The sequence below is a fragment of the Biomphalaria glabrata genome, chromosome 17, assembly GCF_947242115.1.
Source record: "Biomphalaria glabrata chromosome 17, xgBioGlab47.1, whole genome shotgun sequence".
In the NCBI taxonomy this organism is placed as follows: Eukaryota; Metazoa; Mollusca; class Gastropoda; family Planorbidae; genus Biomphalaria; species Biomphalaria glabrata.
This window is the reverse complement of record NC_074727.1, coordinates 24742211-24755371: the sequence shown is the minus strand read 5'-3', so window position 1 is coordinate 24755371 and position 13161 is coordinate 24742211.

Below are 13161 nucleotides of genomic sequence, written 5' to 3'. Positions count from 1 at the left end.
AACGTCTTGTCTCGGGACGTTGGCTTTAAGACGTGCCAGGTTAAAGAGCCTTCCATCGGATCTGCTATGGATGTATATTCCGTCTTCCAGGGATTTAAAAGCACTGGATAGTACGACTGAGAAGAAGATGCCAAATAGGGTAGGGGCCAGTACACATCCTTGTTTTACACCGCTCTTAATGGAGAATGGCCTGGAGGAAGAACTTTCAAACTGAACGGTGCCCTGCATATTTTCGTGAAAAGCTGACACTAGTTTTCTTAACTTATTTGGGCAGCCGATTATCTCTAGTACAGCAAACAGACCGCTTCTGCTAACAAGGTCAAAGGCCTTGGTCAAATCAATAAATGCTATGAAGAGGGGCTGCTTTTGTTCTCTGCTCTTCTCCTGTAGCTGCCGAAGAGAGAAAATCATATCTGTTGTAGATCTACCTGCCCTAAAGCCACACTGCGACTCTGGATAAACACGATCTGCCAGGATCTGTAATCGCTTTAGTAATACTCTAGCAAAAGCCTTTCCGACTATGCTAAGCAGTGAGATGCCTCTGTAATTGTTACAATCAGAGCGGTCGCCTTTATTTTTATAAATTGTAACAATGTTGGAGTCTTTCAATTCCTGGGGGACCATTCCTTGTTCCCAGCACAAGCTTAGCAGTTCAAGGAGTGGTTTGATTAGGGCATGTTTTCCAGCCTGAATTACTTCAGCAGGAATGCCATCTCCTCCGGGTGTTTTCCCATGTGCAAGCATGTCAATGGCAATGCTCAGCTCCTTTACTGAGGGCGTTTCGTCTAATTCCGTCAAAACTGGAAGTGATGGGAAGTTGGAAACAGCATTTGGTGAGATGGCGTTTTCAATCTGGTAGAGTTCTGCATAGTGTTCAACCCATCGTTCCATTTGCAGCGCACGATCGCTGATGATTGAGCCATCTTTTGACTTGAGCGGAGCACACTTGCTGGTGTGAGGTCCAAAGGCTTTTCTCATGCCCTCATATAGTCCTCTTATGTTACCACAGTCGGCACAAGATTGAATATCTTCGCATAGCTCCTGCCAGTATTTGTTAGCACATTGTCTCGCTACTCTTTGGGCATTGTTACGTGCAGCTCTGAGCCTTTTTAAGTTTATTGGGGTGGGATCCTTCTTGTAGATTAGCATGGCTGCTCTCTTGTTCGTAGTGGCAGTTTCCATTTCTGGTAGACTAGCTTCAAACCAGTCTTCGCTTTTCTTGGTTTTGTTTCCAAAGACCAGTGATGATGTTTGGTAGATTGTATCACGCATAAACGTCCAGCTTTTTTCTACCTCAGTCACAGAGAAGTTTTTAAAAGCTTCCTCTAATTTGTTCTCAAATTCGGTGCAAAGATCAGGATTTTTTGTGCTAGTAGTATTCAGGCGTGATTTTCTTTTTCCCTGTGATGTGTGGATCTTAGTTGGCAGCAGTCTTGTCCGGCAGGACACTAAAGTATGATCAGTATCACAATCCGCGCTTTGGTAGCTACGTGTCAGCAGTATATTTCCAATGTCCTTTTTTCGTGTCAGTATCATATCCAGCTGGTGCCAGTGCCCAGACCTAGGATGCCTCCATGAGACACAGTGCTGTGGTTTTGTTCTGAAGTATGTGTTGGTTATGCAGAGCTTATGGTATGTGCAGAATTCAAGCAAGCTTTGTCCGTTCTCATTTATCTTTCCGATTCCAAAAAGCCCAAGACAGTCTGGCCAGGTAGTGTGATCTGATCCTACTCTGGCATTGAAGTCACCTAGAAGGATCATATGTTCTTTTTGAGGAATGTTTGCAATGGCTTCTTTGAGGTCTTCATAGATATTGTCTTTGTCCTCCTGAAGCGAGATTAGTGTGGGGGCATAGGCACTAATTAGAGTGACTTTTCCAGATGCTGTCATCATACTTATGCTTAGTAGCCGTTCCGAGCCACCAACTGGAGGGACTATCATGGAAAGAAGAGTGTTCTTGACAGCAAAGCCCACACCATGTATTCGAGTCTCATCCTGTGCGTTCCCTTTCTAAAAGAAAGTGTAGTCAGTCTCGCGGAGCATGCCGTTTTCGGCCAGTCGGGTTTCTTGCAGGGCTGCAATGTCAATATGTAGCCTTTTTAGCTCGTTGTTTATAACTGCCGTCTTCCTTTCATCGTCGATCTGCCTTAGATCATCAGTGAGACCAGGACACATTGTCCTGACATTCCAAGTGGCCAGTCGCATGACAGGGATTTTCTTTTTCAGTTTAATTTTTCTTATATTGTTGCTTGGTGCCTTGGATAAAGGGGTCATGGGTGGCCCATGCGTCATGATCCCTCTCTCGACTACAGAACATGGTCATTACAATATATACCCGAAGTCATTTTGGGAACATTGTTGTACTTACGAAAATGAACGATCGGGTAAATCAATCCGAAGAGTTGCTTTTTCGTTCTGTCAGTTCTCAATGTAATTGTACATAGCGATTAGACTAGAAGTCCCCCCAGCAGTAGGCCTATAGAAAACCACAGCTCACGTCTTAACGTTTTACATTGCTTCTTTCGCGTAAAACTATTGGGCTATTTTAGGCTTGGAAGAAAGATTTTGCAGTGTAACTTCTAAAATGGTTACCTTCTGACATTTAATATTACAATTATTCTATTCATTATGGCTCTGAGACATGGACACTATACAGAAAACAACTTAGACTTCTTGAGTGCTTTCACCAAAGATGCTTGCGCTCCATCATGGACATACGGTGGCAGGACCGCATTACAAACAGCGATGTCCTTGCCAACGCCGGTATGGACAGTATAGAGAGACTTCTTATGGTCCGACAGTTGCACTGGGTAGGGCACGTATCCCGTATGGGAGACGAACGTATGTCAAAGGCATTCTTTTTTTGATGAGCTAAAAGGTGGTCGACGTAACAGAGGTGCCCCCATGGAAACTCTTCAAAGACCAGCTTAGGCGTCAACTTTCCTTGGCTTTATGCGGCCTCCGAACGAGACAGCTGGAGGTCACTCACGAAGGCGGCAGGATACACATTTGAGACCAAAAGAAAATCTGCTGCCGATGACAAAGGCAGACGGCGAAAAGAAAATATAAATCGACCACCTGCGGACAATGGTTATGCTTGCCCTGGATGTGGCAAAATATATAGGTCACAGCTGGGGCTGCGCAACCACGGAAATTACTGCATTCCTGTCACAGTCCAGTTTTAGAACCTCTGTGACATGAAGTGACAATCAGTCACCTATTTTAATATTCCGTGCTGAGAGCACGAGAATAAGTTTTAGGGACTCTAAAATAAGGGTCAATGTTAATCAGTTAGTGAAGAACTCCAGCAGAGGGTGGCTGTAATATAATTTTCTCTGTCTGTAATGTATACTGTGACATATTTGATCAAGTGTTAGCTTAAAGTATTTCTTTGGACTAGTATTGCTAATATTTCATTGATGTGATTACTTTGTCTACATGGCATGAGCAGCCTGTATTTATTGTTATTTATTTCGTGTAATTAAACTTTCCTCGTCTGCATCTGTGGAATTACGTTCCATATATTTACGTGTGAGGGTGTCATAGACTTAGTACACAGTAATGCTACGCGATGGCTGAAGTGGCCAGAGCAAAGGTTTGATAATAACGAGGCAAGAAAAGATCTCAACACATCACTACACACTAGAGTAATACCCAGCAACATCACCCCTGACAATTCCTCACTTATTTTCGGACTCGATGACAAACCTTATTATTATGGCTTTAGTAAGAATCATCAAGTGAGGCAAAATCTCTACGTTATAGTGTAAAACGTGCACCTAGTAACAAAGTAAAATTTCGCATTTTTTCCTAAGAGACTTAAAAACATCGCGTTAGTATTCTAAAGAAGCGTTATTGTGAGGCATCTCTGTTACTCCGATAACATTTCAACTTACTAAAAAGAAAAGATTGCCAAAAATATGTTCGTCTCCTATACGGAATAAGTGCCCTGCAAAGCGTGACTGTCAGATTATAAGAAGTTCATACCATTTTGCAAGAATATCGCTGTTTGTATTGCGGTCTTTGGTGAAGTCGTTCAAGAAGTCTTAATTGCTTTCTATACAGTACTCATACTTCAGATCCACACAGAGGGGTTGAGAGAATCGGTGGTTGACAATGATTTTTGTAGAAAGTCGGAGCGATTTATTTCGCCACACTCTCGCTTGGAGGCGTCGAAAGGCACGACTATCCTTATCACATATCAACCTCTCTTTAAAGCAATGCGTCATTTGATACTATGCTTCCCAGATAATGTGAAGTTATCTACCACTTTAAGGGAAGTCTATGCGCGGTGATTTTTGGGCTGAGTAGGTTTTATTGGGTGACTTCTGGAACATGACTTCTGTTTTACCGAGGTTTATAGGTTAACAAAAAAAAAAAAAAGCAGCAGCGTGATGAAAATTCGTTGATTGCGAACTGGATATCATCAGGGCCAGCCTTAAGCCTATGCTGCAGCAGTGGACCCCAAAGGTTCAAAAGCCCCGCGCTGATTCTAGGTGTAAATTATTAAATTAAACCATTATAATTTATAATAGGGTTCCAGTGGTCCAGTGAAATCTCCTAAAACTCATAAAAATATCCTTAAAAAGACAAAATTGTCATTTTGGGATGTCAATCAATATGGTAAAAGACAGTCCTACGCGTGATATAAAAAAACGGCATCGTCAGCTTTCATTTAATAAAAATTTAATGCAAATACGAAATTATTTTCTAATACAAAATCTTTATTTTCACTTATTATCCGCTTATCCTTACCCTTACTGGTCCGCGCGCAATCCATTTCACATAGGGCCCCGCAAATGTTAGGACCGGCCCTGGTTGTGCAAGTAAGGCATAGATGATGGGACAGTCAGTAGACTTCGAAGCTTAAACACATTGCAATAATTCACCAGCAAAATAATAACAAAGTAAAAGCTACCTACGGGTGTACGCAATGAAAGTGTAAACAATTTATAAAGCCTTTAAAACACAATAACTAATCATACATACAGATATTTAATTTCATTATTTTTCTTTCATAGTTTGATAATGGATCAATGTACAATAAGATGGTGCGCAAATGTTTCATTACGCCAATTGAATCATTAAAACTTTTTCTTGTTTGCGAAGAAAAGTCTTAGTGTACTGCTGTGAGCCTAGTGACGTAAGCGGTGTCAAGTTTTTCCCCATTGACGTCATATAGAAAATTTCATTCATAAAACATTCTAGCTAAAATTAATTTTTCGATAATGAGCCGTTTTCAAACCGAAATAACGGTCGACTTCGAGTTTTCCCGATGTGGCCAATGAGTTGAGAATTTTTTCTCACTATTATGCATATACCGTGAAATTTTACAGAAAATCGTTAGAGCCGTTTTAGAAATAAAATTTATATATATATATTTATAGAAAAATTGCTCGCTTAAGTGTATAGGATTAGACTTAGTGATACTGAAAGTACACAAAGTCTCTTTATCTTTGTTAGCATATTGTAACATTGCCTCCCTTACATTTAAGTAAGTGTTTTAGAATTGGTGTATTTTTATGAAAATATCACTTGCATAATTAATGTTATAAATTAAACGGTTTGCTTTTAGAAAACCAAAAGTAGCCGTTGCACCTAAACTTTTCAAGCCGCATTTAATGATGAAATAATATTTTTCATATCTCTTCTAGTTTTTGAGATCTGAGTGTGACAGACGGACAGACGGACATTTTGCACAAACCTAACAGCGGCTTTTTCCCCTTACGGGGGCCGCTACGAATCACCCTTTGGGTCAAGATATTGTGATTTTACCATCACAAAAGAGATACAAGACACAGATAGCAAAGGCAAACAGACACAAACACTCTTTTGTTCCCCTGGTAATCAAATCATTAAATAAGAACAATTTGATATAAACTTTTCACATGTAAATTATGAATGAGTATGGTGTAAATGTACATTTTTTTTTCTAGTTACAATGTTTTGTTGGATGTAATGCACTAATTGTAAGACAAATTTCCTTACGTACAATAAAGATTATTATTATTATTATTATTGTAATGTCTAACTTACTATATGGGAGACAGAAACAAAGATGCCATACAATTATAAAATTGAAAATTTACTTTAGTTGAAAACAAAAGATTGAAATGAGTGAAAATGACATTCCACGAGATCGGTTCTGTGACTTTGCAATCCTTGAGATGTGGTCAACGAATCCTTCCGTCTGGGGCTTTGTCTATCCACGATCTAGAGACTATAGCTGAGATCATCCTAAACTCACTACGCAGATGTCCAGAAGCCAAATGAAGAGAAGATAATCTGTACTGATCAGAAAAAAGGTTACGTGTATACGTAGGCCTGCTATTGAATTTTTGGCCACAGACGTTCAGATCATGACACTCCACAATAAAATAAATCAACAGGTGTAGGAAGAAAAGTAATTGTTTAAGTCAGAACGTGACCAGTCTAGTCTCAGTCACTCTATTAAACGATGTTACCTCTATGAAAGCCTAAACTCAAATGTTCGTTTATCTATATCTAATCTATAGTCTTGCTTTTGATTATTGTCGTCATAATTATACAATCCTTAGCAGTCACCTAATGTTCGTCTCTGTTCTTACTGTTAGTGGCGCTGTGCCTGTTCTTACTGTTAGTGGCGCTGTGCCTGTTCTTACTGTTAGTGGCGCTGTGCCTGTTCTTACTGTTAGTAGCGCTGTGCCTGTTCTTACTGTTAGTGGCGCTGTGCCTGTTCTTACTGTTAGTGGCGCTGTGCCTGTTCTTACTGTTAGTGGCGCTGTGCATGTTCTTACATTTTAGTTGTGCTGTGGCTGTTCGTACTTTTAGTTGCAACTTTTTCTACTTTCTTCGAGGAAAATTTAAACCTGGCAAAATAACTTTTGTGCATGCTCGAGAAAGAAATTTAATCAGACTTCCCTAATCCTAGCACTGAATGCCGCAATTCATGTTATATTTCTATAATGCCTGGAATATCGGAAAGAGTCAAAATAACTTTTCATTCGTGTCAGCCTTGTAACTCTGCAAAGCACCTGGAAAGTTGAATTCATCATTGGAACTGATTTGCTCCAGATATACAAACATTCAGATCTTGCCATCTACTGTTCAATTAAAAGACTTTCACGATGAAATAAACAAGGAGGCTAATGTGAACTTCCATGTTGCCAAATGAATAAAACAAATATTGAGGTATCTCAAGGCGCAGTAGTTGATCTTCATATCGAATCTCCTTAGTTACCTCTCTTTAGTAGCCCATTGGTTTGAAAATGCTTTGTAAGTCATGGAATTAAAGAAGAAGCCTAATTCTTCCTTTTTTTTTAATAAAACCAATGTGGACTAAAAATGGAATAGTTTGATTTGGTAGTTCTGAAAATGTAAAAAAAAAATCATATTCCATTATAACAAAAAAACATCAACACTTTTATTATTTTGTACACCTGTTGTGATTGTTGTGAACTTCTTACTGGGATTATACTTGACACAGAACGTACTAGCAATACTTCTTTCAATAACTCAAGAGACGCCAGAGATGAATTAACAACAAAAGATAACTTTAATAAAAGTAATCAGGGTATCTGTAGCTGAAGACAATATATCAAACTTTACCTAAATGAATATATACATAATTATAGATTGACTTCTATATTACTCATACTGTACCGCTAGGCTCCATCACTCAGGCCATAACAACAATAACAATACGCAAGGGCCGTCACCCCACTTTACCTAGTCAACCAATGAAATAAAAATAAATAAAATAAATCAACATAGAAATCCTCACATCTTACAACCAAGGTTCTATAAAGTGTTGTCCACACTGGTCTATACAAACACAATCACCACAACACCGGAGACACTAAAAGGTGTGCTATTTATAGATTTTCCATCATGTATGAAAATCCAAAATAAAAGTAAATCATATGCACACTACAAGTTGTTAAACAAAAATAATAAAAAAATATCTGCTTAAGATATTATGGGAGGTGCGGTGAATGAGTGATTAAGCGCCTGGCTTCCAAACCTGGGTTCCTGGGTTAGAATCTTGGTGAAGACTGGGATTTTGAATTTCGGGAGTTTTAGGGCGCCCCTGAGTCCACCCAACTCTAATGGGTACCTGACTTTAGTTAGGGAAAATAAAGATGGTTGATTGTTGTGCTGGACACATGACACCCTGCTCGTTAACCGTTGGCCAAACAAACGGTCTGAAAGGGGAGCTTTGCTTTTTTTTTTTTTACTAAAAAGGTATTATACCTGAAGAATGCATCTCTGGTAAGTTACGAACACACAGACTTAACAAATTCTAGACCGTACTAAAATGTTTACAGATTCGTTCCCGTAAGTTTCTGGATAACAAAACTATTTAGATAAAGAAAAGTACATTTAAAAAATCCAATCTTATTTAAGGGAGGAAACTCCTAATTTACTGCCATTAGTGCCATATATCACCTTTTTGTAAGATTTTATTTCCTTGTCGATATCAAACACAGTGTATTAACACCATTCAATTAACTTATTGTTGTTTTTTTGTTTTTCTTTGTTAGAAACATTAAATATTTGTGTAAAGTTCAACTTAATCTGAGAATGGGATGTGGGAGAAATAACGTGTTCAAAATTCTTACTAGACAGACAGAGTCAGTTGAATTAAGCTTTGTACTACGCAACACTTGTCTGTTGCTAGTCCCCTTGTTATAACAGGTCACATGACTCAACTTGTAACAAACTCTCACCGACAAATCGTTCACGACAAATCGTTTACTCAGAAACAGCCCCAGATGTCAGGGTTACATTAGTAAAACTAGTAAAACCATCCATTCATTCATCATCCATTTTTTCACCCGGAAATTTGTTCAACCCACTATTTATTCAACCGACAATTCTTTCACCCGACAATTTTTTTTTCATCCGACAGTTTTTTTTTCACTTGGAAATTTGTTTACCCGACAATTCCTTCAACCGACAATTCATTCACCCGAAAATTTTTTACCCGTAAATGTGTTCACACGACTATTCATTTATCCGACATTTCTTTCACACGACAATTGTTTCACCCGACAAATTCTTTTACTCGACAATTCGTTGACGAATTCCTAAATGAATAGTTGATTGAACAAACAGCCGTGAACGTTTGATCTGTGAACGACTTGTCGTGTTCCCTTGAGTACATACGATATATTTCCAAATAAGAAAATCTGGGCATCGACAGCCCAGCAGATATTCAAGTCACGAGTTTGTATTCTTTGCAAATCTTAGAAGACAGAAAGTGTCAGAGACTACATTTTATACAAAATATAATTATATCTATGTATATTTTATGTTTGTTTTACGTTTTTTATGTTTGTTTTATGTTCGTTGTGCTCTAAAATATTTTTCCATTGTCTTGCGTTTTGTTAATAAAAATTAGTTTCATTTTTCTTTCTCTTGTACTGAGATGAGAAATGTGGTCATATGCTCATTTTGGCTAATATATATCCCCATTATTGACAAAGTAATCAATGCTTGCCAGGAGTTATGCTCTTATATACGTGGTACATTGAAGCTAAGATGGCTGAATAAACTAATTTATGCCTCCCTATAAAAATCTTACTTTATAAATAGATCTGATTTGAACAAGTGAAAGGACAGATAAAGTAACAGTAGACACATGACTCGTTAGTGTCGAGTAAATGTCAATAAGGATACGACACAGTACTGACTACCTGTACCGCCATCTGCCGGTCCCAAACCCGGGTGAGAAAGGAGGAGGGTTAGGCGTGGGGCTAGCGACCCCACCCTGTAAAACCACAATTGCTACAGAAACAGCAAACTTGACACATAAAGAAAACTATTTCAAATCTTTATGGAGACAGTTTGCTGCCCAATGCGCCGAACGGCGCAGGAGGACCTAAGTCGTAGTCTAAGTACCATGGAACTCAAGGAGTGGTTGGAATTTTATATAAAGTTGACTCAACAATGGGATTGTTTGCCATGAATCAGAATTCTCTTCAATATAAGAATAGATATGTTGCAGCATTAAATATAAGAATAGATATGTTGTAGCATTAAATATAAGAATAGATATGTTGTAGCATTAAATATAAGAATAGATATGTTGCAGCATTAAATATAAGAATAGATATCTTGCAGCATTAAATATAAGAATAGATATGTTGTAGCATTAAATATAAGAATAGATATGTTGCAGCATTAAATATAAGAATAGATATGTTGTAGCATTAAATATAAGAATAGATATGTTGTAGCATTAAATATAAGAATAGATATGTTGTAGCATTAAATATAAGAATAGATATGTTGTAGCATTAAATATAAGAATAGATATGTTGCAGCATTAAATATAAGAATAGATATGTTGCAGCATTAAATATAAGAATAGATATGTTGTAGCATTAAATATAAGAATAGATATGTTGCAGCATTAAATATAAGAATAGATATGTTGTAGCATTAAATATAAGAATAGATATGTTGTAGCATTAAATATAAGAATAGATATCTTGTAGCATTAAATATAAGAATAGATATGTTGCAGCATTAAATATAAGAATAGATATGTTGCAGCATTAAATATAAGAATAGATATGTTGTAGCATTAAATATAAGAATAGATATGTTGCAGCATTAAATATAAGAATAGATATGTTGTAGCATTAAATATAAGAATAGATATGTTGCAGCATTAAATATAAGAATAGATATGTTGTAGCATTAAATATAAGAATAGATATGTTGCAGCATTAAATATAAGAATAGATATGTTGCAGCATTAAATATAAGAATAGATATGTTGTAGCATTAAATATAAGAATAGATATGTTGTAGCATTAAATATAAGAATAGATATGTTGTAGCATTAAATATAAGAATAGATATGTTGTAGCATTAAATATAAGGGAAGTTTTTTTAGATGGAAAAGTTACTGTACGTAGGGATCAGGTTGTATGAGAAGGTTTACTGAAAGAAAATCTGAAGATAGATAGTATACGCCTATGTTCAAGGACTCGATTGCCGATATAATTACTGGGAAAGTTAATCAGATTTACATGTTTTTATTTAATAATGATGTCACCGGGGCAATGGCGAAAACAGAAAAGACAATGGCAAAAAAAAAAAAAAGAAGCCATAGAAGAGAATACTTTATAAAAACAAAACTTATTGCTTTATTGCTGTCATTTATCTTAAAATAGCGGGGCTTAACGCCTCTTCTGCTATATAAAACAAAATTAATTAATTAGTACTAAATGATTAACTAACTGGTTAATTTTTGGTTTGATTAGTGTGTTGTTATTGACTATGAGAAAATATTCAAAATTTAACCCTTGCTACTTGCGGTAAGTGACAACAGTGGTAAGTGACAACAAATGGTAAGTGACAACAAGTGGTAAGTGACAACAGTGGTAAGTGACAACAAGTGGTAAGTGACAACAGAGGTAAGTGACAACAAGTGGTAAGTGACAACAAGTGGTAAGTGACAACAAGTGGTAAGTGACAACAAGTGGTAAGTGACAACAGCGGTAAGTGACAACAGCGGTAAGTGACAACAGTGGTAAGAGACAACAGTGGTAAGTGACAACAGTGGTAAGTGACAACAAGTGGTAAGTGACAACAGTGGTAAGTGACAACAAGTGGTAAGTGACAACAAGTGGTAAGTGACAACAAGTGGTAAGTGACAACAGCGGTAAGTGACAACAGCGGTAAGTGACAACAGTGGTAAGTGACAACAGTGGTAAGTGACAACAAGTGGTAAGTGACAACAGTGGTAAGTGACAACAAGTGGTAAGTGACAACAGTGGTAAGTGAGCACAGCGGTAAGTGACAACAAGTGGTAAGTGACAATAAGTGGTAAGTGACAACAGTGGTAAGTGACAACAAGTGGTAAGTGACAACAGCGGTAAGTGACAACAGCGGTAAGTGACAACAAGTGGTAAGTGACAATAAGTGGTAAGTGACAACAGTGGTAAGTGACAACAAGTGGTAAGTGACAACAGTGGTAAGTGACAACAGTGGTAAGTGACAACTAGTGGTAAGTGACAACAAGTGGTAAGTGACAACAAGTGGTAAGTGACAACAGTGGTAAGTGACAACAAGTGGTAAGTGACAACAAGTGGTAAGTGACAACAGCGGTAAGTGACAACAGCGGTAAGTGACAACAGTGGTAAGTGACAAAAAGTGGTAAGTGACAACAGTGGTAAGTGACAACAAGTGGTAAGTGAAAACAGTGGTAAGTGACAACAAGTGGTAAGTGACAACAAGTGGTAAGTGACAACAAGTGGTAAGTGACAACAAGTGGTAAGTGACAACAGCGGTAAGTGACAACAGCGGTAAGTGACAAAAGTGGTAAGTGACAACAGTGGTAAGTGACAACAAGTGGTAAGTGACAACAGTGGTAAGTGACAACAAGTGGTAAGTGACAACAGTGGTAAGTGACAACAGCGGTAAGTGACAACAAGTGGTAAGTGACAACAGAGGTAAGTGACAACAAGTGGTAAGTGACAACAAGTGGTAAGTGACAACAAGTGGTAAGTGACAACAGCGGTAAGTGACAACAGCGGTAAGTGACAACAGTGGTAAGTGACAACAGCGGTAAGTGACAACAAGTGGTAAGTGACAACAGAGGTAAGTGACAACAAGTGGTAAGTGACAACAAGTGGTAAGTGACAACAAGTGGTAAGTGACAACAGCGGTAAGTGACAACAGCGGTAAGTGACAACAGTGGTAAGAGACAACAGTGGTAAGTGACAACAAGTGGTAAGTGACAACAGTGGTAAGTGACAACAAGTGGTAAGTGACAACAATGGTAAGTGACAACAGCGGTAAGTGACAACAAGTGGTAAGTGACAATAATTATTTAAGTGACAACAGTGGTAAGTGACAACAGCGGTAAGTGACAACAAGTGGTAAGTGACAATAATTATTTAAGTGACAACAGTGGTAAGTGACAACAGTGGTAAGTTTCAACAGCGGTAAGTGACAACAGCGGTAAGTGACAACAGTGGTAAGTGACAACAGTGGTAAGTGACAACAGAGGTAAGTGACAACAGTGGTAAGTGACAACAGAGGTAAGTGACAACAGCTAGTGATGTAATGGCCCAAGAAAGACGAGATCGATATTGATACAAACTTCGACTGTGTCTCTTCACTCTGATATGGACACTTCTATAAATAGAACCTAGTGGCTGGTGG